Source organism: Ascaphus truei, chromosome 6, assembly GCF_040206685.1.
Source record: "Ascaphus truei isolate aAscTru1 chromosome 6, aAscTru1.hap1, whole genome shotgun sequence".
Lineage (NCBI taxonomy): Eukaryota > Metazoa > Chordata > Amphibia > Anura > Ascaphidae > Ascaphus > Ascaphus truei.
The window spans coordinates 80295497-80322354 of record NC_134488.1 but is presented as its reverse complement, the minus strand read 5'-3'; positions in this window follow the sequence as shown (position 1 = coordinate 80322354).

Here is a 26858-nt window from a genome sequence, read left to right as displayed (position 1 = left end):
TCCTGTTGCTCCGTAGGAGGAAGTGAGGCGTGTGTCTACACGCGGTGCAGAGCTGTGGACCCCGCACACCAGCCCCCACGGCCGGAGCTGTTCCGGTTACCATCGTAAGGACTGACTGGTGTCTGAGCCGCAGTGGAGCAGAGGCATCACCCGCCAGGGAGATCATCTCTACCTAGGACTTGTTCCTACCATGCGAGCTTAAACCTTGCTGTATGTAAGTAGGGCTCCAATTTTTGTGCTCCGGATGACCTGCGGTTCCTTGTATTTGCCATTGTCGGTCTTGGCATAGTTCTTTTTAATAAATAATTATTTTAATAATCGCTAGGATTCTCAACTGTTTGTGTGTATTAGTGCAGTACTGCTTACCCTACAGTGTTGCGCTATGATTTTTGTTTGTTTGTGTTCTTTTCTTTGCATGGTCTGTCGAGCAAGTGTGCGGATCCCTTGAGGAGTACAGGACATTCCACTGACTATTTGGCGCCAGGTTTTTCTTTATTATGGTACTAGTGACCGTTATTGTAGACAGCACTGTTTTTTTTATTGCACGTATAATGTAAATATCAGTTTGTGCTTTTATATTTTCACTATATAAATATGCAATAACTTCCCTATAAGTCCTAGAATGATGCCATCTTCACCATTGCATTTGTATAATTCAGGGGTCATCAACCTGCGGCTCCTGAGGCGCATGTGGCTTTTTCCTAATCTACTTGCATCTCTCCTCCGTCCGCAGGTTACCACTCCCCAGCTGCTGCCTCACTGTCCTGCCGGTGGCTGCGGGGGGGCTAGCTGACCGGCACTGGAGGCAGACCTCTTGTTGCCGCCTGGCCCGGTGTCTCCCTAGCCTCTGGGCTGCCTCTCTTTTGCACTCGTCTCACACTGGGCTCTCTCATTCCGGTGTGCACCAGAAATACGTGCCGAAACATGGCGTTTGTTCACACAATTCCTCCCTTCCACCTCGCATGTATTTCTCTCCCACTTTTGTCAATTATGCACTCTCACTCAATCCCCCCTCACACTCATTCCCTCCCTCTTCCACAATGCTGCCCCCCCACAAAATATACACCAAAAAAAACACACACCCCAAATACATATTAAAAAACACCCCCCAAATACATATATATATATATATAAAAAAAAATACATATTAAAAAAACCTACCTCCAAAACTCATATTTTAAAAAAAAACTCCCCAAATACAGTACATATAAACCCCCCAGCCCCAAATACATTTAAAAAACACCCTCAAATACATATACCCCCAAATACATAGAACCTCTTCTAATACATATAACCCCCCAATACATATAACCCCCTAATACATATAAAAAAACACCACTAATCACATGTAAAAAACACCCCCCAAAATACATATAAAGAGAACCCCACCCCCCAAATAAATATATATTTTTTAACCCCCCCCCCCCCCTCCAAATAATAAAAAAAAACACACACACACCTAAATACATATAAAAAATGCCCAGGACTAGAGTTGCAACTGGTGGAATTCTCCCCCCCCCCCCCCTCATGATGACGGTCTTATGAGCCCCCCCCCCCCATTTCACGCCTCGCGTCCCCTCTATTTCCTCCCTTCTTCCCATGTATTTCTATCCCCTCCATCTCACTCTCCCCCTCCATCAATTACCCCCTCTCACTCAATCCCCACTCACACCCATTCCCTCCCCCCTCACACAATGCCCCCACAAAATTCACACCAAATAACCCGCCCCCAAATACATATATAAAACACCCCCAAATACATATAAAAAAACAGCCATACAGTATACAGTACATATAAAAAATAACCACCAAAAAATACATATATAAAAAAACAGCCCCAAATACATAGAAAAAAACCCTCCCAAATACATATAAAATAACCCCCACCCCCAATACATAGAAAAAAAACCACACCCCAATACATAGAGAAAAAACGAGCCCCCCCCATTTCACACCTCACGGCCCCTCCAATTTCCTCCCCTTTTACCATGCATTTCTCTCCCCTCCAACACCCCCCTCCTTCAATCACCCCAATCTCACTCAATCCTCCCTCACACTCATTCCCTCCCCTCTAACACAATGCCCCCTCCACAAAATACACACCAAAACACCCCACCCCCTAAATACATATGTGGCCAGGTTCCCCCTGGGCTCTGCTTACCTTCGCTGTGGCCGAGGAGAGTGCGGCACATCCGGGAGGCTGCAGGAGCAGTAGCCACCATATGTCCCATAGGGTGGAGGAAACTGCGCTACAGATATATAAAAAAAAATGTCCCCAAATACATATAAAATACAGATTTACCTTGGGAATGGCTACTTGGGGTCAACTGCCAGCCCTCTCATTTCCGCCGACCCCAGCTCTCCCCAACTGCGGGCCCCATTCACTGACTGTCCCAATGCCGAGACTCTGATGTCAGCGCATGCTGTGGCCTCTCTCTCATGCCGGTGCACGCCGGAAGCCGAGTCCAGCTTGCTTCAGGTGCACGCTGACGTCAGAGAGGCCCGGCACGGGCCCGCATCAGCAGCTCGGCGTGGGACAGTCAGTGAGGGAGGCCCACATCTGGGAGATAGCAAGGCCTGGCAGTAACGCAGGCCGGGCTCCCCACATCCATTGGGCCCAAACCACTTGTCCCGGTTCTCCTCCCCTGTCAATGACCCTGATGGTTAGAACGCGGGTCATCTGTTGAATATTTGCCCATCAGAATTATGTAAATCTGCAGATTATGACCGGAGTCCGCATTTATTAATTTGTAAGTGAGAATATATTTGACTATTCCTGGAATATATGTTTCTATACTTACCTTGTGCTCTTTGTCTTTATTTTTATTGGGCTACTTTAGTCATTAATACCTAAAAAGCTCTGTACACATAGCTGCTATCAGGTTTGAGGTTGGCCACTTAGTTGAACGGTCCCAATAGAAAAGGATGACAAGGTATGATGGAGAGGGTATATAAAGTAAAGATAAGGTGACTTCAGCAAGCTTAATAATTGCAAGGTATAGCACAATTTTCATGGTGTAAAGTTCTGTTATCAGCATTCTTGCTTTCAATCACCTAAAAAAAAAAAGACAACTTTAGAAAATGGTCTCTATTATCTTTTTATGGCTTTTAAAATGTGTGTAATACTTTTGAACAGAGTAAGTACAAAATAAAGCACGTACATTTTTTTTTTTGCCACACGTAATTATTTTATGTAACTATGTACAGTTTAAATATATATCCTTCTGCTATGCATGGTTCTTAATGATGCAAGGTACAGTGAATAATTTTTTTAGAAAGAGTTGTTTTATTAGGTTGCAAAAAGATGATACATAAAGGTTTCACCTCACATGTAGGACAGTTGTTTTGTTTTGATCATCGTTTAAAACAGCCAGTGTTTGAAAGCAATGAAGATTCATATAATGATATGAGGCATGGCTTGATCTATATTTCAAAGGAGATTAGAAAGCCATTCTGAATGACTAAGATTAAAGTTATGATGCATGGAGGATTTACAAAAAAAATAACAAAGATCAGGAGCTCCCCCTCCCCCTACATCTCCCCCCATTGCTTCCTGTGTCTGACAGCACAGTTTTTCTTTATGTAATTTCCTCTCTTAAAGATCAAGGGTCAATAACATTGTAGTTTCAGGGGGGAGGGGGTGGGTTATCCTCCTGAAAACAGTGAAACTTTAGAGGACAGAACTCAGCAAATTAGCAACAAATTATTTTCTGAAGATGCTTTTTTTCAGAGGCAAGAATTGATTGCATTTCTTCATTCCATTTTTTCTTGCTTTTATGTAATCAAAAGTGGTTTTGTTGCAGTATTTATTTGTACTCTGGAAACCATGATAGAAATAATTTCCCATATGGCAGTATATTTGAAGGAGTATATTATCTGCGGCATACCTTGTCTGAGAGCCCGAGACATTACAATCTTCAAAGTATCCTCAAATAACATACAACTTTTAAGATGTGCATCAAGGCAAAGTCTAGAACGCACACATTGTTATAGATCTGGTGTTTAGATAGCAGGGGGATAGCAGCATACCTGAAAAGTGTCCAATCTTTAAAGTGGCACATACAAATTGATGGCAGGCAATACTGAATTAAACGCAGGTTCTCCCATTTCCACTAAAATCCACAGCACAGAAAATGTCCCCTTTAAATTTCCAAATTACTATTTTTCATCCATATAAATATTTGGGGCTTATTGCCCAAACTAGATGACCTAAGGGATGGTGCTTCATATATAAGTCTAAAGCCATTGTTCTTACTGAAACATGGCTAAATCCCAAAACTCTGGATGCGACTGTAGCCAGGGCTGATTCTTGGCTACCAGTCTGCCCTCCCTGGCATTAAGTCCTGGTAAGAGCAGGCCTGACAGTACCTATCATGAGTTTTCCCCACTCCCAGCAGTACTCTTGACTGGCAGGGGAAGAGGTGGAACCAGACCTGGTGTCCTTCTTCTGGCTTACTTAAGGGGATTGCCACCCAAATTTAGTCAGTGCCTCTCCCCACTTGAGAGAGGCAGGTCTCACACACAGGTTGCCTGAATACTGGCCTTCCCTGTTTCTCTTCCCCTTGGGGGAGAGTGAGTGTGTACCTTTTCCTGTTATCCAAAGGAACCTTAACCCTACACGTTTCGTCTTGAACAAAGACTTCTACAGTGGTGTATCTTACTGGTGTCACCATCACTATAATACACAAATAGATATCTCTTTGCATTTAGGAATTAAAAATTCTGAGATACAGAACTGTTGCAGCCCCTTTTAAACTCCAACATCCCCGAAAAAATTTGGGGATGTTTTCCGTCTCTCACGGACCTTTTCCGTGCGGCCCGAAATCACCAAATAGCGCTAATAGCGCTAGACAATGAAAGCGCTTAGCGCTAGACAATGAAAATGCCCGCAGGTGCCCAAAACTGCCGAAAACAGCCCGCATCAGCCCGCGATCTGCCCGCGATTTTAAAAATCGCGGGGAAAAGGCCGCAAGAGGCTAAAGGCGGCTGTCACTGTACAGTATGTTATGGGATTTTGAGCCGAATATAGTTTAAATCTGAGTTTTCCCCATTGTTGTGCATCACAATCAAGAGCATATGCTGGTATGGGCCAATTAAGGAAGGATAAAAATCCAGAGTATTTTAGAAACCCAAAATAGGTTTTAAGTAAGTAAAAGTGCCCTGGTAGCTCAACATAATAAAGAAAAGATCAATGAGATTATTTCCGAGAAGATCATGTGACAAATAGTAAGATCCATTCAGTAATTATTTTAGCAATAATTAAGATACCATTCAAAAGAGAATGTTCAAGTAATATAGACTAGGAGGATCCCTATTCCCAAAAGCAATTATTCATGGTTGCATAATACCATGTCATTTGAGAATCACATCATCTCACAAGTGATTTGTTTATAGGTATATGATTGGCAAAAACTAATAATGGGGAAAGTTTCAATAAAATAATGAGAGTTAACACTGATACTGTAGGGGTTATAACTACAATAAAACCAATCACAAGTATCTGCTCATTACTTATTAGTAAAAGGAAAACCCAAAGTCTTGATATTAAATATTTGTGGTTTGGGTATAAATGTTTCATGGACATTGTTGTATACACAGGTACAAAGTGACATGTCTGCCACTAAAAGTCCAGTTACCTAAATTGGGGGACAGACATATGGTTAATGATCGTATTTATGAGACTATGCTTTATACGGAAGTGGTCTGGCACAGACTACTCTATATGAAAATGTAGTTATTAGTTTCATAGTTATACAGGCCACTGCACTGCATGCTAGGCACTTGCACTAATACATACAGTAGAGTAATGAAAAATAATACACCTAATACTGGGTGACAGATGATGGACACTTCCCTATACCTGTAAAACTTTAAGTGAGTTATGTATATCTTATGAGTTAAAGGTTATCTATGAGAAGTACTGTATTGATATAATCACATTTCGTGCATCATGAATAGGAAATTGTATGTAGATCATCCAGTGTATTATTTGGATAGAGTGAAGTATATTTTTATTTGTAGAAATGAGGAAATGTTGTGTTTAACATTCCAGACTACTCCACTTTTCTTAATATTACAATAGATGAAGGAACTTGGTGTCCTAATGTAACTATGCAGTCCTAAAGACAGAGTATAATTTATATCTCAGAAAATCACTTAGAATTGAGTATGGCATTTAAGTTAAGGAACATGTTGTTATAATTTGGAAAATTAAAACTTCTCCTTAATGAGCTACAATATAATGTCGGTACCACACCATAGTTGCATGCAAACGGAAACATATTTAAAGCAGTCATTAAACAGCTAAATAACATAACCTTAAAGGTTATTAATCAAACGAGAGAGGCATGCAAACTGTTTTTGTGGCAGGGTCTCTTCGGCTTATGATTACCCTATGTATTGTACAAATTATGATAGGTCTTTGTAATTAAAAAGAATATTGTGGGGGGCGTATGCGTGGTGGCATTGGGTATGGCAGCATAAAGAAACTGCTCATCAGTACCTAGACTTATAAGACGCAAAAGCAACATTAAAAGTGACCAAAATTTTAAACAAACTAAAGAAAAATATGGAGAAGCTCTCAGGATGGCAACGAGATCCCAGAAGAGGAAAATTATGATGGACTTAAAGAATTATTTTGCTAACTCAGACCCGAGCATAGCGGGAAGAGCTCCTGCACTGGTGTCAAGTCATGGGTCTGACTCTGAAATGGAGGAACAAAGTTAACAAACCGCCAGCAAAGAACTTGTCACACGTACAGTAGAGGCAACTCTTATTCTAACAAAAAACAGTGGCAATTCCCCAAAAAACCCAGGAAACACCCAGGTACATTCTGAATACATGCCTTAAACTTTCCTTAAACTAGCCCCAGCATTTCTGCATTGATTAATGGCCTATCAGATTAACAGCGGGGGTCCCTGGCAGTCCCATTCAAACTGAATTGGACTGCCAGGGATCCATGCTGTGTTAATCCTATGGGTCGTTAGTCAATGCAGAAATGCCTTAAACGTGCCTCAAACTAGCCCAGAACATACCCAGCACATACCCAGCACATACCCAGAATGTAACCCGGCTAGTTTACGGCAAATGTTAGAATAAACGTTGCCTCTACTGTAGTGACCTTAAATGGGACCCACTCTCTTGGCTGTGCGCTTCACCTCTTTGGATGTTTACCTGGATTCTCTGTCAGTGGTAGCACGCTTCAGAACAAGCACAGGAGGGGGGTACTACAGAGATGTGAGTAGAAATCTATATACAATATTGCATTACTCTTTGTGTTTTAATAGTGATCCAGGGTCCTTCCCAATGAGGTTCTGAGCAGTGGGTTTTTACCCCCTTATTCAGTCCCTTCAGGGAACATTGGCCCCTTTTAGGATTTTGTACCACTTAATGCTTGTCTCAAGACTAGTCTAACCCCTCAAAACCAGTGCTGTGGATCAATTACTGATGACTATAATTGTATGTATTAAACAGATCCGGCGCTAGAGAGCATGTACAACATCAAATCTTGTTACTGCTATCCCTGCCTCCTTGTCTTGTACCTTGCATCCTAGTTCATCTGTTTCTATGTGTCTGACCTTGGCTAGAATCTGGACCCCTTACTTCTCCATTCTTGACCCCAGCATTACCTACCATGATTCGCACCTCTCCAATCTAGACCATGGCAAGTACCTAAGATGAGCCGCACCTCTCCAATCTAGACCACGGCAAGTATCTACAATGATCCCGACTTCTCCAACCCCGACCCGGATACCAACTACCAATCTACACTCCCGACACGCTCTCACGGCTGGAGGTCGGTGTATTCACACTCCCCACCTCGGCCCCGCGGTCGTGCCCTGTTTGTGGTGAGCACTCCGTCATACAGCTTCTGATTTTAATTAGAATGTATGGAACCTTTGGACGTAGCATGCAAACCCAAAAAATAACTACAGTAACAAAAAAGAAAAAAGTGAAGGGGAAACTAAACATTTTTACATTGTTTTAATGTTGTACATACTGTAGCTGTTTATTTTTTTGTTTACTTTTTGGGATTTTGAGTGTGGTTTACCTTGTTTGGTTATGGTTTTCACATTATTGGGTTATCAATAGTGGTAGTTTTGTTTCCCTTCACTTTTTTCTTTTTTGTTACTGTAGTGTGCTTTATGATTATTAGGTTCCATCCTGCATAGCATTTTCACTTGTATAATGTTTCTGTGTGCTACAGTCACTTCTTTGCATAGCCTATTCATATTGACAGCTATTGGCATAAATATAGTGTTTAACATTGTATGCTTCACTAGTTTAATATAAAATATAGCAGTTTTCAGACTTGTATTCGTTGTCTTTGTTTACTCTTTTGACCACCCTCTTCTTGTTTGTATTATTAAAAGTTTATTTAGACCATCTAGTCTGGGAGGGGTCCCCAAAAACACAATACAGCAGCACCCACACTGACATTCTATGCATGCAGTATTGCATGTGTCCCTAACATCTCTGTCAGAATTGACAATTTCTAAATTGGTACCTGGCAATACAGGATGGCCAGCCACCAATTCCATAACATCTAGATTTGCATTGGCACAGTGCTTAGCTTGTTGTGTTGGTAAGTATGTCCTAATTTAAGCCACCTTTACTGTAATATCTTGCAGTAATGCACAGATGGGAAGGGGGGCACCCATGACATTTTTTTTATTTGGATCCTAAAAATGACTAACCTGTGTGAACACTAACTTAGCACTCTTTGGGGTATATGCACTAAACTGTGACAAATCAGTGCATTGTCGAATGATTCTGCATTGATTTTACGCACACTAAAACATGTGGGCAGAAATGGTATTCACTTAGAATGAACGCATTTTTTTAATGCGCGTCGGACCAGTTTTTTTTATCAGTGCTATCGCGCTATATAACCTATAGCGCGGCAACTGATAGAAAAAAATCAGCCTCGATGTGCTGTATAGAGATGCTGCGTCTTTTTGCACGGCTGTTATAGGCGATCGTACAGTTTCAATATGAATTTCAATCATAGTGTACGTCTGCAGGGGGTCTCCTGAGCAGAACCGCATTGATTTCAGCCTCTGGGACCCCCTACTTCCTGAGATACAGGCCCCGGTATGGGGTGCTGGTATCCCATCACGTCACGTGACTGGGGGATTTAAATCCTGCAGTGGGATACTGGCACCCATAATGGGGCCTGTATCTTGGAAAGAAGTGGGTCCCGAGGCTAAAATAAATGTGGTTCACTTCAGAAGACCCCCTGGTCCCGCACCAAAGTATCAAAACCCAAATAAACTAATCATTACCGTAGCGGCTATCCGCTAAGGTAATGAAGCTGCTTTTTTAATTTTTACTAATAGTGTGCGCAAGCAGGGGGTCTCCTGAGCTGAACTGCATTGATTTCAGCCTTGAGAAACCCCTGCATACAGAGTTACAGGCCACGGTATGGGGTGTCGGTATCTCCTTCAGTATGTAAATCCCTGTCACGCTGCGCTCACAGGACTAAGACTGCAGGGCTGAGGTGAGGTTGGAAAGACACCGTCCCACAACCACGCAGTCTGGTCCGGAATGCATAGGCCAAGTCGTATAGCGTAGTAGGGTTGGAGAGGTCAGGGTAATCAGGGTACTTACACATAAATAATCAGATGATTACATAAAGCTCCCTATAATTGCACTCTGGATAGGTGACATTGATAGTACAACGTCATCTGTCAAGGGGCCACTGAATGGCCTATTCCCTTATTAGGGTAAGCCGCAAAGGTCACACTCAAATGAAAATAAAAAACTTTTAATCCGTAATGTTTAAAAACGACGAGACACCATAAAAATGCATACACAATGCATATTAAAATCCCCAAATGTGTGTGGGCACAGAAGTAGGCAAAGGACTCTCAATGTCCAGAGCCTGAGGATAGGCTGACACAATACTGCATAGATCCACACAGTAGGTGTGTGTGGTTGCGTGACCAAAGTTAAATAAAGCAATGGTATGCTGCAGTAGGTAATGGAGTATCAAACACTCCTCGGTTAGGTGAAATACAACCTGATTGTAAGCGTGTCAGCGGCTGCAGTTCCAGGAAGTGATCGGGACTGATCGTGCCTTCTCCACAAGCCGCGTGGACGTCAGCGTGATGACGTCACGCGTACCCCGACGTACGTTTTGCGCGTCACAGCGCGCTTTCTCAAGGGGGAGGAGTAATAAGCATGATATGGTTAGACCTTATATACACCTCCCTGAAGGGGAGGGGCGGGCAGTGGATGCGAGACAAACGTATACGCGCATCATAGGGAACGCATAGACCCTAACGAAACATAAAAGAATCAATGGGAAGGGGGGAAAAAAAGGGGGGGGGGGGGGATGGTTGTATGGAGAAAAACCGGAGGGGACGTGCAAATCATAACCACAGCAACTCTGAAAAAGACATGTACCAACTAGTGACTGATTTATGGCCTTTAGTCAGTGTAGAGGGATGGCCTCACCAATGTTTTGGAGACCAATGAAATACATCAAGTGGGTACATCTAAGAAGCCTCAGTGGATGGAATCCTTAGTAACAAATAGAGTGATTCAAGGGGTAATTAGAGGCTCAGAGGGTACAGGGGCCAGTGTACGTGTGTTAGATGTAGAATTGTACTACTCTGGGCGAAACCGCCTATAAAGTCAAAACGGTTCCTATTAGGCTGATGTTAATAAATACTGTATACCTGGATCCCTCTAACCCCTTATGATGCATCAGGTTGGGCACAATGATGGATAATAGCAATAGTAATAGACACTTGATGGCACGTTGGCACGAAGGCAGATATATGTGCTTATGTAGGAATGAACTACTCTAGGCGAAGCCGCCTAAAGAGTCAAAACAGCTCCTGCTAAGCTGATGTAAATATATCCTATATACCTGGATCCCTCTAACCCCTTTTACAGAAACGAAGAGAAGATAAAACCTTCATTGAGGCCATGTGGTGCCAGTGTCTTTAATGCATGTATCCATCGACATTCGCATTGGCGTAGCTTCATGTCCCAGTTGCCCTTGCGTGGGCCCCAGGGCACATGAGCTATACCAATGAACCCAAGATTAGAGGAGTCTCCCTGATGTTCTTCATTTATGTGCCTTGCAACAGGTGTGTCAAGTTTGTTCCTGATGGAGCCAAGGTGTTCTAAAATGCGTACCTTGAATGCTCTGTGAGTTTCGCCCACGTATTGTTTGCCACAGGAGCATTGGATGAGATATACAACTCCTGTGGTAAGGCAATTTATGAAGTCTTTAATGATGTAAGATTGGTGTAATGTTGAGTCCATAAATGTTTTTGTAACTTTAATCGATGGACAGGCCTTACATCGCCCACAGGTGTATGTCCCCTTAGGTTTGTTACCCAACCATGTGCGTGAGGGTCTGGTCTGAAAGTGACTTCTCACTAAGCGATCGCGAAGACTACGCGCTCTGCGGCTTGTCATATTAGGTGTTGATTTTAATATTTTTGCCAAATCCTCATCTTGAAGCAAGATGTACCAATGTTTCGTTAGGATTTGGCGGATGATATGCCATTGGTTACAGTAAGTGCCAATGAAGCGTATGGTTTGTAATCTGTTGTCTGTTGGTTTGATACGATCAGTCAGTAGGCTGGGTCGGGGTGTATTGACTGCTCTGTGGTAGGCCTTTTTTACAATTGTTTTGGAATACCCTCTATCTGTAAATCGCTTCATAAGATCTTTTGACTGAATCTTAAACTCACTCGGACTAGAGCAGTTGCGTTTAAGGCGTAAAAATTGTCCTGTAGGGATATTGTTAGTAAGTAATTTTGGATGGTGACTATCTGCTTTTAGGAGACTATTTGTAGCCGTAGGTTTACGGTAAATGGTTGTCTCTAGTCGCCCATCTTGTTTTTTCGAGATTGTAATATCCAGAAAATTGATACTAGCCTTTTGTATGTCATAAGTGAGTTTTAGATTATGTGTGTTGTGATTCAGTTTGTCTATGAACTCGACCAGGAGTTTCTCCGTGCCGTTCCACAGTACCAGCACGTCATCAATGTACCGCGACCAAAGCTCTATATGGTCGGTACACATAGAATAATCCTCCATGAACACCACGGTTTCCTCCCACCAGCCTAGGTAGAGATTGGCGTAGGTGGGGGCACACGCGGTGCCCATGGCGGTACCTTGAATTTGATGGTAGATCTTAGAGTTAAACAGGAAGAAATTCCTGGTCAGGACAAAGTTCAACAACCGCATAACAAAATCATTGTGTGCCCGTGCATGGGTGTCTCTGGCCCGGAGAAAATGTTCCACAGCTTTAAGTCCAGATGAATGGGGTATGCTTGTGTAAAGGCTTTCTACGTCAATCCCTACTAGTAGTGTGTCCTTGTCTACAGTGACATCCTCTAGTCGTAGCAGAGCTGCCTTAGTGTCCCTAAGATGTGATGGAAGGGTTTCCACAGAGGGACGTAGGAAGGTGTCAAGATAAATACTCGCGTTGGAGGTGAGATTTCCAACGCCAGACACTATGGGTCTGCCCGGTGGGGGTAGGGAGCCCTTGTGTACCTTTGGAAGATGATAAAAGGTTGCTAGTGGAGGGTGTTTAATGTAAACAATTTCAGATTCTGATTTTGTTATCACCTTATTTTCCAAGCCAGATTGAAGAATTACTGATAATTCAGTGAGAAACATGTCAGTTGGATCTGAATTGAGTACTTTATAGCAGTGTTTATCAGAGAGTAGCCAACGTGCCATCAAGTGTCTATTACTATTGCTATTATCCATCATTGTGCCCAACCTGATGCATCATAAGGGGTTAGAGGGATCAAGGTATACAGTATTTATTAACATCAGCCTAATAGGAACCGTTTTGACTTTATAGGCGGTTTCGCCCAGAGTAGTACAATTCTACATCTAACACACGTACACTGGCCCCTGTACCCTCTGAGCCTCTAATTACCCCTTGAATCACTCTATTTGTTACTAAGGATTCCATCCACTGAGGCTTCTTAGATGTACCCACTTGATGTATTTCATTGGTCTCCAAAACATTGGTGAGGCCATCCCTCTACACTGACTAAAGGCCATAAATCAGTCACTAATTGGTACATGTCTTTTTCAGAGTTGCTGTGGTTATGATTTGCACGTCCCCTCCGGTTTTTCTCCATACAACCATCCTCCCCCCCCCCCCCTTTTTTTCCCCCCTTCCCATTGATTCTTTTATGTTTCGTTAGGGTCTATGCGTTCCCTATGATGCGCGTATACGTTTGTCTCGCATCCACTGCCCGCCCCTCCCCTTCAGGGAGGTGTATATAAGGTCTAACCATATCATGCTTATTACTCCTCCCCCTTGAGAAAGCACGCTGTGACGCGCGAAACGTACGTCGGGGTATGCGTGACGTCATCACGCTGACGTCCACGCGGCTTGTGGAGAAGGCACGATCAGTTCCGATCACTTCCTGGAACTGCAGCCGCTGACACGCTTACAATCAGGTTGTATTTCACCTAACCGAGGAGTGTTTGATACTCCATTACCTACTGCAGCATACCATTGCTTTATTTAACTTTGGTCACGCAACCACACATACCTACTGTGTGGATCTATGCAGTATTGTGTCAGCCTATCCTCAGGCTCTGGGCATTGAGAGTCCTTTGCCTACTTCTGTGCCCACACACATTTGGGGATTTTAATATGCATTGTGTATGCATTTTTATGGTGTCTCGTCGTTTTTAAACATTACGGATTAAAAGTTTTTTATTTTCATTTGAGTGTGACCTTTGCGGCTTACCCTAATAAGGGAATAGGCCATTCAGTGGCCCCTTGACAGATGACGTTGTACTATCAATGTCACCTATCCAGAGTGCAATTATAGGGAGCTTTATGTAATCATCTGATTATTTATGTGTTGTTGCCTTGACGTTCTCCCTTGCACCAGGTAGTTTACCTTTAATATATCTTTTGTGTTTGTATGGTGATGCGACGTGCCCCCTGTGTAAATTAATCAGGGTACTTGCCATGGTTCAGTGTTGGAGAGTGGAGGATGGTAGATATCCGTTAGCCAATGTCCAGGGTTAGCGAAGGTAGAAGGGTCAATGGACGGAGCCGAGGTCAAGCGTTGGAGAGCGTGGGAATCCATAGAGCAGCCAAAGGTCAGGACAGGAGAGAACAGACAAGTCAAAGGCAAGCAGGGTTTAAGGCACAACGAAACCCACAGCAGTGAGCACAAAGCATAAACAGGAGTTTATGCTCAGCAGGGAAGGAAAGGCAGGACTAAGTATATAAGGGAGAAGGATCCAATTGCCATGCAGGGGTGTGATCCGATCCTCCAATGGCAGCAGGAAGGTAATGAGCTGGAGACAGCGTTCAGGTGAGGCACCCCGGGTTCTCCACTGATTGGGCACCGAGCGGCCCGCGCGCGTATGCGATGCACGGCGCAGAGCGATGACGTCACGTGGGTGAGCGGCCGCGATTCCTCCCTGTGGGAGGCGCCGCCAGCAGTCAACAGTGCGTGCGCGCACCAGCTTGACAGTGCGCGGGTGAGTTGCTCTGCCCTGTGACACGTCAGCCAGGCAGGATCTGGCGGCTGCGGCGGCTGCGGCGGCTGCGGCGGCTGCGGCGGCGCTCACAATCCCCCGGTCTCGTGATGCGGAGAATTTAAAAATGGCGGCGATTCTGGCACCCCATACACCATAAAAGGGCCTGTAACTCAGGAAGCAGGGGTCCCTGAGGCAGAAATTAAAGTTGTTCAGGTCAGGAGACCCCCTGCTCCCATACACTAGTATTAAAAATTACATTAAAGCAGCTTCATTAATTTAGAGGCAAGCCGCAAATGAAATTAAGGGGTTAAGGCACAATAGAAGGTTTATTGGGGGCAGAGGGGGTAAGTTAAGGGGGTACACTTGGCCCAGGGTGGGTGGTTAAACCTACCGGGAAGGTTGAGGATAAAAGAATCAAGCACAAATACCATACAGTATTAAATATAATTATGAGCATACTAGTGAAAGTGAAAAAAAATGGTATAAATACCATTCCTTTGATTAGGTGCCACTCCTGGGGTGGACTCAATCCAGGTCCATAAATGATAATGAAGACAGATGGTCAGAAGCGCACTCACAGCCAAGGGTATATAAAAGGGCAAAGAAACACATACAGTATATAGTGCGAAAAAGTATGATGACAATGGTTCGTATAGTATAATAAATAAAAACATTTATGTGTGTGATAAGTGTTTTGTGGTTATTAGGAGTGACCACTTCATAAGATGTATCAATGATGATGCCCATCAGGAACGTGAGGAGGGGAATCCCATAACATGAAAAGTAGAGGACACAAGAAATAGTGCAGATAGCTTTATGACATAAAAAATATATATATAAACTCACAAACATAAGTCAGATTCAAGCATTGGGACCACCTTGGGTTAGACAATGACGAAAGTCCAGCACTCCCTCCTTAGCTGGGCTCCATGGTGGCTGTCCACCATGGAGTTTGAACGAAGGAAGGACTCAATCATTTGTTGAAAATTCCTCAAGGTACACCAAGGCTTCAAAGTCCTTATCTAGTGTCTGTTGTTCACCCTACGCATTTCGTTCTTAACAGAACTTCATCAGGGGTCAGACGTCTGTGATTGGCACAGTGTTAAAACATGCCCTCAAAATATGAGCATGCTTTGCCACTATAGCAATAAATGGGAAAGCTAAAAAAAACAGGCACAAAAATAAACACATTACATTAAAAATATACACATTACAAATGTCAATAAACCAAATGATTGGCACAGTGGTACATCATGCCCATATAATATGGGCATGATTTATCACTATGACAGTTAATGGTCAAGCTAAAAAATAAACAACCACCAAAAATATAAAATTCAATCAAAACAATCACCAAAGAAACACACCAAAAATAAACAACAATAAAAAAGTAAACACAAAAAAATAACAGAAATACAAAATAGAAAACGCAAAAAAATCCACATTGAAAATCAAAACACATAAAATATCATAAATAAATAAAAGCAAACAATAAAAATAAATGTAAAAGAAATAAAAGCAAGCATTTGCCAAAACATGCATTGCTTGTCACTGTATTTATCTACAGCCCTAAAGGGGTATAAATAAATACATTGGCAATCAATGGGCAATGACATTTTTTAAAAGAAAAATACAATGAAAAAACCTGGAAAATTAAAATAACATACATTCAATAGTTTTTCTTACCTTTTAGATGTCTTCACCCTCCGATTCCAGGGGTCTCAGGAAGCTCTCAACCAAAGAAGCAATGATCCTCAACAGCCACAGTTCTCAGGTAAGTTCGTTTCTTCTTTCTTTTCTTCTTTATCTTCATCTGTTAATTGTAATCCAATTGGGGGTCTTCTTCCTTCTTTATCTTCATCTGTACAGTTCATTGTAATCCAATCGGGGAGGAGATGTTGCTCTGATGTCTTCTTGAGGGCAAATGAGACACAAAAGGCCTTTTATATGGCCTATGACATCATATTTACTGTCAAATAACATCTCCAACCCTATTGGACGATGTACAGTGTGACAAACAGATCTTTTTTTTTTAGGATGTGACATCATGTAAATAGTAGGTATAGATGAAGCACAGCCGAGGAAATCCTTCTTCCGGTATCCAAAGAGGGAAAAAAGGCAAGGCCACTCCAAAACTGACAAAGGGGGTAATTTATTGCAAGCTAAACATACAGTGAAAAAAGGACTAGATGAACGCACCTACGCGTTTCGTACACAGAGTACTTTATCAAGATGACAAGGTAAAACAAATGCTGCCTATTTATACTTACCTGAATTGTCCATCGCACTATCAGGTGTATTTTGACAAAACATTGGAATGTTTTATCATTGGATCCAATTCTAAAACCGTATGTCGCAACAGGCCCTAATGTTGTTTTCAACGTGCTAAAACCCTGTCCAACTCTTTATCGCCAAGTCTTTTTGGACCCAAAAATTTAGATAAACCATTGTTGCCACATGGAACATATTATTGTACTCATTGTAAAGCTTGTCCTAAAATGAATCAGAGTAAAACATTTTGTTCTTTCAATACTAGGAAAACTTACAAAATCAAGTCTTTCATTAATTGTAATTCTACTTACAGTACATTATCTATTTGCTAAAATGTGGATGTGGCTGACAATATGTCAGAAGGACGACTAGGTGCTTAAAAGTAAGAATACTTGCGCATTTACGTCTCATTAATAACGGAGATCAAAATCATCCCGTGTCAAAGCATTTTGCTAGTTGTCCAAATGGCAATAAGGACACTTTTACATTTCAGGGCATAGAACACATTCATGTACCCCCAAGAGGTGGGGATACAACTAAACAATTAGACAGACGTGAATCATATTGGATTTTCACCAAGGCTGTATGTGGAGCCCTTTGGAAGTGCACAGATTGGTGGGGCTGTCTCCGGTGTGATCCGTGATGGCGTTGCCGGTCCTGCTTGAAATATACTGCAGCCATCTGTGTGTGAGTCCATCAGCTGTGTTTCAGAGACTTCTTTGAATGCTTATCCTAATCCTGCTTGTCGTAAGTAGGATTCCAATTTCCCCCCCACCGGAGCAGACAGATACCAGTTCTTTACCCATGTGTGTGCTACAATTGCATTTTATATATCTCTTTTTATTAAATTAGTTTTTAGTTCAGTAATTAGGTGCTGTTTTGTTTTGTGTTGTTGTTCATTTTTTTGTGAGTTTGTTAGGTTTTGTTCATGTAGTTTTTATCTTTTTAGTATTGCAGATGCGCACTTTGATTATTTTATTTGTTTTTGTTGTTTCCCACATATTGTGAGACAACTTTCAAGATAAGTTTGGAGGTCCTTGGCCCACCGTGACTGGACATTAATATTTGGTCAAATTTAACCATCACTTTGGATTTATCACGTAGTTTTTGGGCACCAGATTATTTGTTTTTTCTATTCTTGTTGCCGATTATGTGGCAATCTTGTTTATCAAATCCCTATATTGTTATACTGACAAGACATAATGGTTTTATTCCTAATACGTGCATTGATATGCTGTGCTTCTGGCAGTGAATTGGTCACAATGTGATGTGCATACCATACAGCACAGGTAATCTATGAATCAATCTGTAATTTGCACTGTATCAGATCATAGACTTTTAACCATGTTAGCATGTGTGACGGCGAAGGGGTCAAGCCCACTTGGTTAACACTGACCCGTGCGTTAGGGTTTTAGAGTGTCAGCTCTGGGACCCAGATCTCGAAAATGTATTAGTGCAACTGAATACTGATTTTTGTTCCGGAGTTATGGGATACCCCAACAGTTGTTGAGATTGAGTGATACCTTTGGATGCAGCTAAGCGCATTACTCCACCAACCTCGGACCCTGGAAACGTTCTTACGACTCACCGCCTGGATCCATGCTGCAGCATCTTCCAGACAAGATAAATGGGTATGAAGGGGTTAAAATATATATTCAGGTATACACGGGGTATAGCAGGGGTTCCCCAGTATAGCAGAGGTACCCACATACATACCCATGTATCCTGAGCCTAGAGTAGGGGTTCAGGAAGTTGCTCAAGCTAAGGTTATAAAGCTGAGCATGTTTGCAGTGTTTTAAAAGTTTAAAAGTATTTTTCTCATGTGTGCCAGGAAAGAGGCTAGTGATTGAAAGGGAATATATACAATCACTTCACCCCTGACATCAGAATAAGAGCTCATAACTTTTAGCAAACAAAAGACAGGGCACCATATCTTTTATTAAACGGGTATAGTTTAATGTGTATAGATATTGATAACATGTATACTGTATGAACTGAGGGCTTTCTAAGTCATGGATTCCAGAAGACCCAGGTGGCTAATAGTTGGTGCCTCTGGGTCTGTCCGGAGGCCATACTTGAAAGGCTCAGTGATGCCTAGGAGTTTGGACAGGAGGGGCACTGCCCTTATTCTGGAGTGCCCATATACTGGCCTGACACAAGGCAAGCTAACACCATTTACCAAAATACAGACTCTGTGGAGCCTGAGCAGGGGGTGGGCTCAGTATGCAAAGAGGCGGAGGGGTCAAGTTAACCCATGCCCCCTTGCTACCTGAGAAAAGGTGCCCGTCCCGCTTTACAATACTGGCAAATTGATGATTGGCAGGCAGGAGAAGTCCCACAATCTGATAAGCTGTACAGGTTAGTGTATGAGGGTCTTAACGCTTTAGTGGGCCTGCAGCCAATGGGGAGTGCAGATTCCAAGGAGATTCCAAGCGCCACACCAACAGCGGTGAAGTAACAGATGTCCAGGACTTTTTGTGAGTAACTACCGGTCATTGGAAAGTGCTCTAAAAAGGTGATCTGAAGGAATTTCGTTCCGGAAATGGATTTATTCGTTAGCCCCATCCCCAGTAAGTGTGTTAATCGTGAATTGTGTAACTTTGTGTGTCTGTCTTTTCTAAGAAATAAATAACCATTTATTTTACCATCTTGTTTTGCTCAAACAAATTATCCCAGTTATAAAAGGTGTAATAGAACCTGGTCTCCCGTGACAGCATGGCTGTGAATTTATTTATTTAGCACCTTTAGGGACATATTTTCCAGCACAGTGCTTTGTACCAAACTGGTTTAAGAAAGACCGCAGTCAATGATGCCACCTAATTTGGTTTTCCCTAGTAGGACATAGGGAGCATAACCAGGCCTTTAATGTCAGGGGGTATTTGATAGTATGTATTGAAACTCTCATGAAACAATGATGGTACTACTCACAATAGTATTGCTTTATATTGCAACATATTCTTTGCTGTGCTTTTGTGAGGAAATATAAAAGTATCATGGTTATCATCATTTACATAGTGGTAGTACATCCTAGCAGTGCAATTAAAGGAATACATGAATGTGGGATGCAGTATAATGATGACTTTCTTCTTTTAAATCAGCAGGTTGAACATTTCAACCCTACACCATGGAGACCATTCATGAACTAATCACTTCCGCCAAAGAAATGCTCAGCCAGAAACCCCAACAGGAAGATAGTATAAATGTATGTGCTTGGCAGCATTCTGCTGACCTTTTTTGGGGTGGTTATAGGACTGGTCGCGACTGTGTGCAGTCCATTGACAAGGCGAGAACAGAAGGATACTCTTCCCAGATACAGGACTGCAACAGTGCCAACCACAACAATGCCACAATGTTCATCATTACACAGCTCAGCATTCAAAGCAATACTCATCACGTGTTCACTGACTGAATAGTAGCTGCTTCACTTGACTTTGTCTCATGCAGTCATCATCCATCATCACACTACTTGCTATTTTCTGCTAGTTCTTCTCCTCATCATAATCACACTTTGATTTACACAGATATAACACTCAAATTCACTAAACCTTGATAAGATTAGTGCATTGCCGAGCGACTTTGCATTGTTTTACCGCACTATAAAACGTGTGTCAAAACAGTATTCACTAAGAAAAAACACAATTTTTTTAAAGTGCGGTCAAAAAATGCAAATCGCACAACTTGGTTTTTGTTTTTTTCTCTAAATCTTATCACATTGAAACTGTTTGTTTAAACTGGAGCCTGGCAGAGCTGCACAGAGAGAACTGTATCTCCATGCACAGCTCTTACATGCGATCGTGCAGGTTAAATGTTCATTTTAATAATACTGTACAAAAGCAGAGGGTCCCCTGAGCTGAACTGCATCATTTTCAGCTTTTGGGAAGCCCTGCTTCCTGAGTTATAGGTCCTGGTATGGGGTGCCGGTAACCCAGCCATATTTAAATTCTCAGAGTCACGGCCCACGTGACAGGGGGATTTAAAAACTGGAGGAGATATTGGCATCCCATACCGGGGCCTGTAACATGGGAAGCAGGGGGTCCCAGAGGCTGAAATCAATGTGGTTCAGCTCAGGAGACCCCCTGCTTCCGTAAACTATTATTAAAATTCGCATTAAAGCAGCTTCATTACCTTAGCAGCCAGCCGCTAAGGCAATGAAGGGGTTAAGCCACTGCATCTGGTTTATTCAGTTTACATGGGGTTGTTGAAGAGGCATACTTGGCCTAGGGTGATTAGGCCTACAGGGAAGGTTTCAGGAGGAGTTAACCCTTTCATTACCATAGTGGTAACCACTATGGTAAAGAAGGGGTTATCCCCTCCCGCTACCCACTGAGTCGGCCTAACAACCCACCCTGGGCTAAGTACCCCCCATTTTTATGTATTGTATTTTTTATGTGTTTTTTTTTGGTTGCCCATTGACTGCCATAGCGGCAAATCATGTTCATATTATTTGGGCATTATGTACCACTGTGCCAATCAATTTTCTTATTGAAATGTAATGTATTTTATTTGGTGCTTGTTTTTTTATTTGAAGCTTGCCAATTCATTGCTATAGTGGCAAACCATGCTAATTATATGGGCATGGTTTATCACTGTGCCAATCAATTGGTTTATTGTCAAATGAATTTTTTATTTAAATGTAATGTGTTTTATTTTGTTTTTATTTAGCTTGCCCATTCATTGTCAGTATGGCAATCCATGTCCATATTTGGGGCATAGTTTACTACTGTGCCAATCAATGGGTAGCAGGTTTGGAGGGATGGGATAGTTGCTCCGGGAAGGATGGTAAGGCCTCTCAGGTGGGTAGCGGAGGATTGTGGTTAACCCCTTAATTACTATAGTGGTTACTAACTGCTGAGGTTATTAAGGGGTTAGAGGCCATTAGTTTTTTTTTATTGTAATGTTTCTACCCACAGAGTCTGGAGAGGACATGGAGGAAGATGAGGACAACCTTCTTCCTGGCAGGGGTAAGTGAAACTTTAATTTAGTTTATGCTGGCTGGTTTTATTTTTAATGGGCAAATGCACTTTTATCCATATCTGTGACATCATGTTAAGGGAGGGAAGCCAGACAATCAGGAAGGCTGTGCTTCCCCCCCTTTAAGATGGTGTCACCAAAACCAAGATGGCTGCCGTCACGTTACTTCAACCAATCAGATTGGGGTTATACATCTCACAATGTTATTAGTTGAAGTTAAATCTGACGCAGCCATATTGGTTTTGGTGACGTCATCTTCAATAGACCGCTCCGTCAGCTTCTCCTACATGGAGTGTGAAGTCACGCGGTCACCATGTGTGCAGCCTCTCCGCGCCGAATGGCCAGACTGTGCACGCACACAGGGAAGTCTTTGCTCACCGCGGACCCACCGTCAAAATCCACAACTGGCCGACAGCACGAGATAGCCACAGTTCAAGACAATAGTCCCCAAAGTGTTAACACGTTTCGTGAAAAAAGATCAGTTCTTCAGGGGCATGTAGGTGGGCAAATGCTGTATATATACACTCACAAAAGTTAATTGATATCACATCAAATTAAACAATTAGAACACACAAGAAGGTGCATACATATGACAAATACACAGTGCTTCTCCGTGTAGGGAGCATGCAGCTGGTGAAAACATTGGCCTTACATTTGTGAAAAACAGAAAGTGAATCCCAGCGCTTCTCCATTGAGCTATCAATAAATGGGAAAATAAATATACATAGTGAAAACTAAATCTGTAAGACAAAGGAGACATTTGGTTACATCATGAGCTTTTGAATCCTCAAGCAGCAGAGTTTTAGTGTTACCAGTTGGGTCCATATTGTGAAGTGTCCAGTGTGCAGGAATCTATTTCCTTGGAGTGCCTGTAGCCGGAGGAAGCAGCACTGTGAGACACAGGATGCAATTACCTTATCCGGTACACAGAGGAACCAGGAAATCATATTGAACAACGTGTGCAGTGAGAGAGGCACCATAATCACAATAATAAGCACAATATTACTCTGACAATCTCCACCAAAATACATCAAACCCAGCAAAACTTCTGGAAGGTTATCAACAATATATTCCAGACTCCTAACCATAACAACCAAGTAATATCACTAAGTGGAATATTACTCTGACAAACCCCACTGATATTGCAAATGCATTCAATGATTACTTTATGGGGTGTGCCACTAACTTATTAGCGAAACACAGCCCAAACCACAAACCTGAATCTCATCCTGGGAGTACCCACATAGCCCCACCCCCTCCCAACACTGCCCACAATTTTCAATTTGGCCCAGAATCTGAAGAGGATATTACACAAGCGCTCCTCAAACTAAAACTAAGCAGCCAATGTGGACCTGACTTACTACAATCTAGGTTGCTACGACTTGGTGCCCCAGCCATTGCCAAACCAATTGCTTCCATAGTCAACTCTATCCTGTCTGCAGGCCATATCCTTAAGACCTGAAAAACTGCCAGATTTGTCCCAATCTTCAAAAGTGGGGACAAAAACACTGTCTCAAACTACAGACCAATCTCACTTCTCCGATTCTATCCAAAATCATGGAAAAATGTGTCCACACCCAATTAAGCGATTACTATACCAAGACAAATTTCCCTAGCCAATTCCAATCTGGCTTTCGTCCCAAACACTCCACCGTAACTACCCTGCTAAAAGTTTGCAATGAAATCCATTGTGGAATGGAACAGGGACAACTCACTGGTGCAGCATTCTTAGATTTTTCAAAGGCTTTTGATACAGTTGATCATGCTATCCTGCTTAACAAACTCCAGAGCTCTGGAATAGGGAAGCATGCTTTAAACTGTTTTCAGTCCTACCTATCAGGAAGATCCCAACATGTGTCCATCTCAGGCTCTAACTCCAACCCCTTGATATCACCTGTGGTGTCCTGCAAGGCTCTGTTCTGGGGCCCCTACTCTTTTCAGTGTTCATTAATGATCTTCCCACAGCTTGTAAGGAAGCCTCAATACACATGTATGCAGATGACACAATCCTATATGCACACAGCCATAGCTTCTCTGACCTTCAACACATACTTCAGCCTGACTTTTTGAGACTCGAAAACTGGATTTCCCAAAACAAACTGTTTTTAAACACTGACAAGACTATAACAATGGTATTTGGAACCAAGACTACATTTTTAAAGCTTCCAGCGACTGAGCTCCAGATTAGAACCAACGCTAACACCACCCTAACCCCTTTCACTAGTTTTAAATACCTGGGCTTATGGTTTGACTCTCACTTAACATTCGGAATGCACATTGATACCCTGACAACCAAGACCTATGCCAAAGTAGGAGTACTTTACAGGAACAAATCCTCCCTAAGTCTCCTGGTCAGAAAGCGTATCGCACAGCAGATGCTAATGCCAATTATTGACTATGGAGACATGGTATATGGCACGGCACCTCAAACCCACCTTAGCAAACTTGACACCCTCTACAATTCAATTTGTCGTTTTGTTCTCCAATGCAACTACAACACACATCACTGCGAAATGCTCAAAGAACTAGATTGGTCATCACTAGAGTCTAGGCGCAAAGTTCACTTTCCTTTCTTGCCTTTAAATTCTGTATTGGCAAGCTACCCAGCTATCTGAACAAGCTCTTCACCCCTACCACATGCAGCACTTATCACCTGAGATCTGACTCCAAAAGACTGTTCATGGTCCCAAGGCTCAACAAAGTATCCGGCCGTTCCTCCTTCTCTTACCGTTCACCCCAAAACTGGAACAACCTACCAGAGACTCTCACATTCATAACCAGTTTAAGTTCTTTCAAATCTAAGCCTCTCTCACATTTTAATCTGGGCTGTAACTGTTTCATTCGCCCATAATATATATTTTCTTTAACTGTGCATGCAATGTCTTGTATATAATGTATACCCTGTTCATTTATGTAACTGTATTTGTAACCATGTATTATTTGTCTTAACTCTGTGCCCAGGACATACTTGAAAACGAGAGGTAACTCTCAATGTATTACTTCCTGGTAAAATATTTTATAAATAAATAAATAATCTTCCAAGGATGCTCAGTTTGGATCCGTTGCTCCTGTGCTGCATTGTTGGGGTTTGAGATTTTCTCATACATTCTATTATTCAAGTTCTGTTTGTGAGTGCACATTTTATATTTTTCCAGCCCGATAAAATTATTTTTATGCTGTAACACACTAGGAGTGCGCCTGTTTTCTTTGTCTTTTTGCGTGTACATATATACAGCTTAACTCCATTATAGCGCATTCCTTGGGGGCCACCCAAGACCACCGCGTTAACGGGGTTGCAGAAAAAAATGGCCGCCGCCGGAAAAAAAATTATTAAAAAAAATGGCCGCCGCATCAGTGCTTTCGCGGTTGCCGGAGGGGGAAAGCTGAGAACTCTCCCAGCATTCCCAGACCCGGTGGGGCAGCGGCAACCGCGCACAGTTCTTACTTGCCTTGCATCTGGCAGCTCTTCTCCCGGTCTCTGCTAGTGTTAGAAATGCCACACCATATCACTGCTGTGTTACGATCACAACGAAGCACTGCGCATGTGCATCGGATCGGGTTTCAAAGAAGAGACTGTGGCGTCCCTGTTTTGTTCACATGAGCCATGTGCAATGCTCTCTTCACATCCAGACACATGCGCTGTTCATGGCTATGGACGAAACACTACACAGACAGTATGGGCGTACAGTGTGTGTGTGTGTGTGTGTGTGTGTGTGTGTGTGTGTGTGTGTGTGTGTGTGTGTGTGTGTGTGTGTGTGTGTGTGTGTGTGTGTGTGTGTGTGTGTGTGTGTGTGTGTGTGTGTGTGTGTGTGTGTGTGTGTGTGTGTGTTACTGTGTGAGTAGGGAGGGGGGTTATTGTTGAGCAGGGGGGATATTTTGAAAAGGGGGGGTACTTTGAGCAGACGAGGGTACTTTGAGCAGGGGGTGTAATGTGAGCATGGGGTGTACTTTGTGCAGGGTGTGTACTTTGAGCAGGGGGGTACTGTGTGAGCATGGGGGTGGTTACTGTTTGAGCAGGGGGTAGTTTGAGCAGGGGTGGTACTGTGAGCAGGGGGGGATATTTTGAGCAGGGGTACTTTGAGCAATGGAGGCTGTGAGCAGGGGGTGTACTGTGAGCAGGGGGGGTACTGTGAGCAGGGGGTATATTTTGAGCAGTGGGGTACTTTGAGCAGGGGGGTACTGTGTGAGCAGGGGGTACTGTGTGAGCTGTGTGAGCAGGGGGTACTGTGTGAGCAAGGGGGTGGTTACTGTGTGAGCAGGGGGGGTACTGTGTGAGCAAGGGGTGTGCTATGTGAGCAGGGGGGTGGTTACTGTGTGAGCAGGGGGTGCTGAGTGAGCAGGGGGGGATACTGTTTGAGCAGATGGGGTTACTGTGTGAGCAGGTGGGGTTACTGTGTGAGCAGGGGGGGTACTGTGAGCAGGGGGGATACTGTGAGAGCAGGGGGGTACTGTGAGCAGGGGGGTACTGTGTGAGCAGGGGGGGTAATTCTGTGTGGTCTTTTGGTTAACATGAAAGATGTTGGCATTTGAAGTGGTAGGGTGCTTTGTGATCATGGCCTTGAGCACCCACAGCGCCCAGAACTCACACAGCACACAGAGTTCCCACAGAGTGCGCACTGCGCACAGAACCCACAGCCCGCCAATAGCACCCACAGCCACCCACAGAGCAGTGGCAGAGGCAGCACAATCCCATAAAGAGGAGAGGTAGGAAATCTTCAGCTTATGTCCTATTCACTTATACAGTATTCTTTTGGTCTATTGTGCTGTTTGGTGGATTTGTGTTTTTATTTTATTTTAAGCTTTTATTAATGTTTTGTCCCAATTTTGCCCAAACACCCCCCACCCCCCCCCCCAAAATAAAATAAAACGGGAGCCACGTGAATACTGCGTTAAATGCGGATTCGCGTTATAGCGGATCGCGCTATAACGGAGTTAAGCTGTATACTGTCCCGGCCAGCTTTAATCAAATGCTGCGGACGGCGCGCAGCTATCTTTGGCCGTTTTCGGCCGGTGTTCCCGCGCCTCGGGCGCTTTCAATAATAAGCGCCATTGCGCTTATCTATTGAAGCGGCCGCCGCGCGGGAAACTCCAATTCAAATCGGAGAAAAGCCCCTCGGTTGGCCCAC